Source organism: Adiantum capillus-veneris, chromosome 9 (genome assembly GCF_014529385.1).
Source record: "Adiantum capillus-veneris isolate H3 chromosome 9, ASM1452938v2, whole genome shotgun sequence".
Taxonomy (NCBI): Eukaryota; Viridiplantae; Streptophyta; class Polypodiopsida; order Polypodiales; family Pteridaceae; genus Adiantum; species Adiantum capillus-veneris.
In genome coordinates, this window is record NC_140939.1 from 18,482,875 (window position 1) to 18,489,481 (window position 6,607).

A 6,607-nucleotide genomic window follows, 5' to 3' on the forward strand; every position below is an offset into this window, starting at 1 on the left:
CCATAAACCTTCACGGCACCTCACATGAGGATTTTAAATCTTAACCAAATCCATCAAAATAGTACATACTACTTATCCACAATCCAAAATATTAGAACATCAGTATTTGTGGTATTATTACCGCTTGAAAAAATAATAAAAATGGCCATAACCATTATGCCTCCTCTCACAAAAAACAAAACAAAACAAACAAAGTACTTTTAAAAAAAAATTGGACATAGTTTCCCTTGTACATGAAGCAATATTTCAAAAATAATCATAAGCCTTCACGGCACCTCACATGAGGATTTTAAACCTTAACCAAATCCATCAAAACAGTACATACTACTTATCCACAACAAGACATGAATTTGAATTTTAACATCCACCAATGTTATAAATCCATTGTTCTTATGATGACTTGCACTCATCATCGATGAATACATTATGTCTCTGATACCTCTCAGGGATGAAAGAATTGTGCCGCGTATCAGCTGCCATGGTTCTAGCCATTTGCTCTGCGTAGACCGGCAATGCACTTCCATTTAAAAAAAAAAGGTTGTGAAGTTAAACACCAAACAAGTAATATAGGCAGTATCGATGATCAATAAATACCAATGCTAATACAAAAATAGTGACAAAAAAGATGAGAGCAATGTCAATGTCAAAAGTAAGAGGGGCCCTCACTAGTCGTCAAAGGGATTGACACGCGATGGCATGTCACTCTCATCATCAATATCTAAAGAGGTGGACACCTCCTCTCTGCCCCGCTTTCTAGGGCGAAGCAACGGTAACACATATCCTGAAATCAGTGGCTCATCAATGTCGACTACAACACATGCTCGTCCTGAAGCCAAGCAAGCTGCTATTACAGGGGCTATGCCACATCCAAGCTCCAAACAAATACCTCCTCATCGGCAAAGCAGCTCCACAAAACATGCAATGAAAGAATGGCTCCATTGCAGTCCTCCTCGCAATGGCTCGCCTGATAATGATCTAGCCTGAGAGAGCTCCGGAAGGTGATGCACCATAAAAGAATCCGAAGAGTGTATACCAAGACGAGAGAACAAGGCAGCGCTTTCTGATACAAAGCAAGGTGGACGCATACCCACTCTATGAATCATAAATAGCATAGAGCAATTACACTGCAAAACAAGACACACGATTAGAGCAAACAACAAGACAAAGTGCTGAAATATTGATGTAAAAACAAATGTATCACCTCTACACGACCACCAAAACTCTCCACATAACCATATGCTCCATGATGGAGCACTACAATGCGACGATGAACCACCATCTCTGAAGCACGAGAAAATCTCTCCACCCATCCAACGGCCTCTCCTGTTATTTTAACTAAATATCAATAATAAATACCACAAATATTAAAAAAAATTTGCATGAATATAAACAAGATAGACCTGCCAAAGAAACCATGATCAACAGCCATCCAATATCCGCCAATGTCGAGAATGCCAAATGAACGTCAGCACGTACATGATCCTCAGTGCAAATGTCCCAACGAGGTGAAGTAGAGGAGCCTAAGAGGGACCCACCAAATGGAAGATCTAAGAAAATCAAATCTGCAGCCCATGAAACTGATTTCGTGCCGTGGGTATACAAGATAGAGTCAGAGCATGCCCGCACAAGATGCTCATGTAAAGGGACCCATGCAAGATTACGGATCCCCGCCCTATAGTCTGCAGCAATGGCAATGTAGTCCCCAACAATAGCCATGCATCGAGTATCCATAGAACTAGAGAGACAATGAGATGGAGACTCCATAATATAAACAAAAGAGATACTCCTTCGACCCATGATCATGCCAGGAGCAACTGAGACATTACAAGGAGGTTTAATAAGCCATGCATCAACCATGTGGAAGGAAAGCATTAACAAATGCAAGTGTAGTTTACCTGGAGGTGGCTCCACCTCCTCGTCAATGATCTGATCCACAACCCTCTCCTTTTACTTTTGTAAGTTGCGCATTGCTAAAATAGATAACTTCAAATAAGAGCACTGTAACTTTTAGATAGGCAAATATGAGCATAATCAAACATACCTGCACGACTCTCTTCTACTATGTCTACTGGAGGAACCTTCATCGCAGCATCCTTCGATATCATCTCTTGTAGCTCTCTTTCACGTCCAAGAACATGGCCCTTCTCCATATCTATCCACCATGGACAATTATCTATCTCCCAAGGAGTCAATGTGTGCATAGTAGTGGGATACATGCTTGTGTCTTGGATCACTAGCTGAGTCCATTGTCTAGCCAGAAAGGGCATGGCAGGCAAGACACTCTTGGCAACCAAGAACATGAAGAATCTACAAAGGTCAATTAGGTGACACGAATGTTACGAAACAATAACAACGAATATTATTTATCTAAGTCAGTTAGTGATTCACCTGAAAGCCAAACGTTGTGCTGCCATTCTCAATGTATCCACCTTCTTTAATGCCTGCTTATCGATATCCTTAGTCTTCACTCCAAGAGACACCTCTATTGGAAATAGATAGGGCCTCGCCTCAAATTTAATTTCTTCAAAGTAGAATGCAAGAGTGCAGTCATGATGCAAAGGCACCACGGCTCGCACATCCAAAAGATCTGACACAATCTGAAATGCACTCTGAAAAACCCGAGCCAAAAAACCCTCTGTACGAAGCCAGCTACAATTCCAAATAAAAAGAGGAGACAAAGTTAGACTTTTATATAAATGCATGATATATTTAGTACTTTTAATCTTAGCTATACTTACATGCGAAAGACGTGATCTCCCTTTTTCAGACCATATGCACTCCTTGTAATCTTGTCTGCTTCTAATAATGAAACCCAATGAATCTTGTTTTGCACAGGGGCATCTTGAAGTGCTATTAAGTTCAGCTTCTCCAACGTAGCCCAACTATCAAGACCCCATTTCAAAGACAAAACTCTTGCTAGCCAATCCGTCCCAAGATTGGGATCAACAATGTTAAGCAACTGAAAAATTTAATATTGCATATGACAAGTACTTAAGTAACTTTTTGCACATTTTTCTCAAGAGAATGCCATGAATTCATGTTATCTACATACCTTTCCAATTCGATCCTGATATTTGTGAGTAATCTCCTCACAAATTCTCTCTTCTTCTTTCTGATGCTCTTCCGCAGACAAGCTTTGTTTGATAAGAGCAACTCGCCTTTCTTTTTCTTTTGTCATTTGAATCTAAAATTAAATATACGTTAATAAGCTTTAAAATCATGCATTTAAATGAGAGTAAAAATCATTTAGTCTGACACATACGTCATAGACCAATCTGCCAAGGTACCATCGTGTAAGTGGATACCAAGGTTCTGTACCTTTGGCATTCTTCTTCTGTACAGTGGCAATAAGTTTTTGATCTCTATCTGGCAAACCCTTTAGATACATTTCATGGTCCGCTATACAAATATGTGTCGTATTGACAATCTCATCATGAAGATGAGTGACAACAAGAGCATGAGTGTTCATGCTGCATTGAAAGACCAAAAAACCATTTGATACTCACATTCAAGTGTTAGCAAAGATAGAAGAAACATCAACACTTACAAGTTCATTCATTGTAAACTGCTTAGCAAGGCAATCTCTGGCACCTTAGTGGGATCTATAATGGTGCATAGGACTCGACAGTGTTTCTCCTTTAAGGTGGAGAACTTCTCTTTTATCGCTTCACTCCAAGCCACGGTGCGATGATTCCCTTCCCAAACATAGAACATGTGATTTGTAAGATCTTGAAACTTTCTTTGTTTTTTGAACTCGGCTTCAAATTCTTCATTGATTTCATTCCAAAGAGGATCACATGTAGCCTTTATCTCATCTAGAACATTCACAAAGTCAAACTTCAAACAACATTCACAGCACATGGACATCAATACAAAAATGAAAAGTGTTAACACATACCATTCACAAAATTCTCCTCTCTTTTGCATGTTACCAAAGAGACAATGAATGCTCCTTTCTCTGGCATATAACCTTCTTTTGCAAAGGCCGCCTTCAATCCACTGAGATCATCTCTCAAACCTCTCACTCTTGCATATGGAATCAATCTACATAAAGGAATGGAGGGACAATCAAAGCAACTAAAAACACGTGTGATTTCAAGGATGTTTGCACCTCTATGTATAAAGATATTTTGCTCATCTTCCATCTCAGACGCTGCGATAAGTTCATCCATTATCTCCCATGGAACAATCTGTAAACCATTCTCCTCGGGGGCTAAAGTATCATCAACTTCGTGTAGAGAGCTCTCTCCCATTTCAATGGAAAGAACCTCCTCACCTTGTGTCTCAATTTCCTCTATCATGTTGGTAGCTGAGACTGAAGATACTTGATCACTAGCATCTACCTAGCCATAAAGAGAAGCATTGTTACTCCTTCCCCTTCGTGATCTTCCACGTGGTTTTGGGCTATTTCAACATCAACAAGAAACATGGAGACAATAATTTTACAAAAGAGTCAAATTATATATGGCACCATATTGAAATAAAACACAACAGAAATCTTTAAAAAATTTGGACAGAGCTACCTTTGTACATAAAGCATTATTTCAAAAAATACTATAGCCCATAATGGCTTCTCACTTGAAAAATTTTGGTGTTTAAAATTCTTTCATAAACATAATTCATGAAGCATAAATTAAGGTCCACACACCTATAGCCACACACCTATCAACCAAGCACTAATTTAGGACCTTAAACATAATGTATCTTTAGCCCAACACAAATCAACCTAATCTATCTTTTTTAAAGATCTTAAACATAATGTATCTTTAGCCCAACACATAATGTTTTTTTTTTAAAGATCTTAAATGTATAGGTTTTTTCTAATTCAGGCTCAATTAAAAGATGTTTTACAAACTACCTAATTAGCCGGGGTCTCAATACATCAAATGCATACAGAACCAGCTGATATTAAATTGAGCAATATCCCCCTTCAAAGCCAAGCTAATATCGAAGGGAAATGTTAAGCTAAGTTCAGGATGCATTGAGCATCATTGAGTACCTTGTAGGTGGACGACCCCTTCGAGTCAACGCGGAGTTTCGACCAGCCATTGTTAATCCTTGATCTCAATCACACCTCTCAAAGCCCTTTCTAAAGCCGGAAGCCACAATCTTTTGAAATCGGAATCCACGAACCTGCTGAACGATTTGCTTTGCTGAACGACTTGCGGCTATCTGAACCACCGCGTGCCGGCGCGCGCTCCTACGATAGGGGAATTTCCTGAACTTGCTGAACTACCTGAACTGCGCTTGAACTGCCTGAACTACCTGAACTGCTGAACGCTGCTGAAAGCTCAACGCCTAAATTGCCTGAACTGTTGAGCCTGAAAACTGCTTGAACGCCTGCACTGCTGAAAGCTGCGCCTGAACCAGCCTACGATGAACTGCGCGCTCCTACGGGCAGATTGCGTTCGCTATGTCTGAACTCTTGCTCGTTTGCTATGTCTGAACTACTGCGCGCTCCTACGGGAAGATTGCGTATGGCTCCTACGCAATCTGCTCCTACGGGCAGATTGCGTATGGCTCCTCGCACGCACGCTCAACAGAGCAAAAGCACGCTCTCACGCAGAAGCGAAAGCCTCCATGCACGCGCGCAACAGAGAAACCTCCGAGATATGACGTTACACAGAGGTAGGGCTCGTAAAAAACGTTTTTCCAAACCTTGGCAAACCTTCATATGTGGACCAACGGAGGTAAATTGACAAAGTTTGAAGGTTTTTACATAAAATAACACCAAAAACTTGGCAAACCTTCATATGTGGACCATTAGAGGTAAATTGACAAAGTTTGAAGGTTTTCTCACCTTCAAATATAAAATTTAAATGTTAATTTCAAAATTTGTAGGTTTGGATTACACTAAACCTAGGTTTTTTTCGAGCGCTGCGTGACAAAGGCCCAATTGTAAAAATTTTAAAAGATTTTGGACATAAGTCAAGCTACTTAGAGGACCAATTTACTAGATTTTACAGGTTTTTAATTATGGACAAGATTTTAAAGAATTTTCTAGATTTTGAACCGGATTTGCTTAACGTTTCGGTGATCATCTTTTATGAATGCAAGCCGTCTGCACCGCTTTTTGGAGAATGACGCCCGAAATAACTACCATCTGTACCTGATGTTATTTTTCAGTCTAGACTCTGCACTCACTTTCCATTTGAAACTTAATTAGTAACCTTAACTTCTCTAAGACGATTGCTTCCAATGTCTAGACACATTACAGTATTCGGGCCACAAGTTGGTCAAAAGCTTGTCCTTATTTTTGAAGGCAGCACATATGCGCTTTCTGTCTTTTCTGTGAAACAGCATTTTGAGTTAACTAATGAGTTTACTTTACATCCACTGAAGCGGTCCGGGGTGGGCAACAAGAAGAGCAACCTCTAGACACCCTTCAAGGCTCCCGTGCTGCTCAATGGGGCTGGGGCACAACACAACACAAACCAAAACAACAAACCCCCAGCCAAATCCCAACTACACAAGGGGCACCACCTAATTTAAGAGCGAACTAGGACGCAAAAGAGGAGAATCGTTAGAGCAACCCACAAACAAGCAACGAATTTACACTAACCCTAACACCAATGGAACACTCTCACACACTAAAACACGAGAGAGA

General features: G+C 40.2%; 1 pseudogene; it reads right to left on the minus strand.

The window, feature by feature from the left end:
• Positions 1-1,119: 1,119 nt before the first annotated feature.
• On the minus strand, positions 1,120-6,212 carry LOC147450185 (uncharacterized; annotated as a pseudogene).
• Between the last annotated feature and the right edge of the window lie 395 nt (positions 6,213-6,607).